This window comes from Gastrolobium bilobum, unplaced genomic scaffold, assembly GCF_033153095.1.
Source record: "Gastrolobium bilobum isolate Gb01-03AN ecotype WA unplaced genomic scaffold, APGP_CSIRO_Gbil_v1 utg68659, whole genome shotgun sequence".
NCBI lineage: Eukaryota > Viridiplantae > Streptophyta > Magnoliopsida > Fabales > Fabaceae > Gastrolobium > Gastrolobium bilobum.
The window spans coordinates 1,314-3,647 of NW_026899643.1; positions in this window are offsets into that span (position 1 = coordinate 1,314).

Below are 2,334 nucleotides of genomic sequence, written 5' to 3' on the forward strand. Positions count from 1 at the left end.
CTCATATGAAAAGTTGTCTCCAGGTTTTCGTGCTTTCAACACTATGTTAGATAGTACCAGGATACCCAAAAATATCCAAGAAGCACTTGATGACCCAAAATGGAGGAATGCAGTATTAGAAGAAATGGATGCACTTACAAAAAATGGAACATGGGAGTTTGTGACATTACTTAAAGGAAAGAAAATTGTTGGTTGCAAGTGGGTGTTCACAATAAAATTCAATGCAGACAATAGCATCAATAGGTATAAGGCCAGATTAGTTGCTAAGGGATTTACTCAGACTCATGGGATAGATTATCAGGAGACATTTGCTCCTGTTGCCAAACTTAACACTATCCGCGTTCTGCTATCTCTTGCCGCCAACCTTGATTGGCCATTGCAACAGTTAGATGTTAAGAATGCCTTCTTGAATGGTGATCTCTATGAGGAAGTTTACATGGATCCACCTCCTAGTTTTGAAAAAGGGGATGGTTCTGTGTGCAAGTTGCAGAAGTCTCTCTATGGACTTAAACAATCTCCCAGAGAATGGTTTGGGAAATTTACTCAAGCTGTTAAAGGAAGAGGGTTCACCCAAGCTCAGACTGATCACACTTTATTTTTTAAACACTCCGACAAAGGAAGAATTGCTATTCTGATCGTTTATGTTGATGACATAATTGTCACTGGTAATGATAGCGAGGAGATAACCTCTTTAAAAAAATGTTTAGCTGACCAGTTTGAACTAAAAGATCTTGGATCTCTCAAATATTTCCTTGGCATGGAAATTGCTCGGAGTAAGGAAGGAATTTCTTTAACTCAGAAGAAATACATTCTAGACCTGTTGCAAGAAACAGGTATGCTTGGGTGTAAGCCGGCAGAGACTCCAATTGAAGCTAATATCAAGATGGGAGTTGAGGACGGGGAAGATGTTGATAGGGAGCAGTACCAGAGACTAGTGGGAAAATTAATCTATTTGTCTCACACTCGTCCTGATATTGCTTTTGCTGTGAGCGTGGTTAGCCAATTCATGCATTCTCCTAAGGAAAAACACCTTAGTGCTGTTTATAGAATTCTCAAATACCTCAAAAATACCCCTGGTCGAGGAATTTTCTTTAAAAAGGGGCACAAAAGGATGATTGAAATCTATACAGATGCAGACTGGGCTGGCTCTGCAATGGACCGAAGATCTACTTCAGGATATTGTACTTATGTCTGGGGAAACCTTGTGACCTGGAGAAGTAAGAAACAAACTGTTGTTGCAAGAAGCAGTGCAGAAGCGGAATTTCGGGCTCTAGCCCATGGTATTTGTGAAGGAATTTGGTTACGAAGGCTTCTGGAGGAGCTGAAGATCTCTTATTCCCTACCTATCAGATTATATTGTGATAATAAGGCTGCTGTCAGCATTGCTCAAAATCCTGTTCATCATGACAGAACAAAACATGTGGAAGTTAATCGTCACTTTATCAAAGAGAAATTAGAAGACGGTAGTGTATGCTTGACATATATACCTACCAAGGAACAGACGACGGATATCCTCACCAAAGGATTACTTAAGCTGACCTTTGAGAATTTGATCAGCAAGTTGGGAATGATCAATATATATCTCCCAACTTGAGGGGGAGTGTAGAATATGTAGAATATTCTAGATAGTATTTATTGATGTAGTTGGTAGTTGTATATTTAATTGGTAGTTGTATATTTATTGATGTAGTTGGTGGTTGTATATTTATTAAAGTAGTTGAGGTAGTTGGATGTACTCAATATAAAAAGGACCCATTGGGTCTCTCAATGAATTAAGAAAGTATTATTCAGATAAAACACTTATTCTTTTCTTCAGTTTCCTTGTTTAATTAGGGGTAGCAATCTTATTTTGTTAGTGGGCTTTGACTTCGACTTGTAGTATTACTAGGGTACTCGACCTAACTCTTTGTATAAATCATGTTAGTGTGTATTTTACACGTGTCATATTAATTCAATCTCATTTTTTGTCTGGAAATAAAGCATAACTAAAGAAGTTCAAATTCTTTCTAATTTAAAAAGCTAAAGAGCTGTACCTAGAAGTTAGGATTTATTTGTCATTGTAACATGGCAATGCTGTTCACGGTTCACCTGCATTTGAGTGGAAGCATCAGAGTATCACCTCTATGTTAGATTGTTTAATTACTAAGCTCGTTTTGATCATAATTGAAGTATGCCCTTAAGTTTGATGACTCAGTACTGTTCTGTTGAATCCCCATTCATCTCAACACTCCAGATGTGAGAATTAATGCATGGATATTTTTAAAATCATTGCTGTTTCTTCTTTTTACTGCAATAGTTGAATTATCTGATCTTGGCTGTTCTTGCCAAATATAG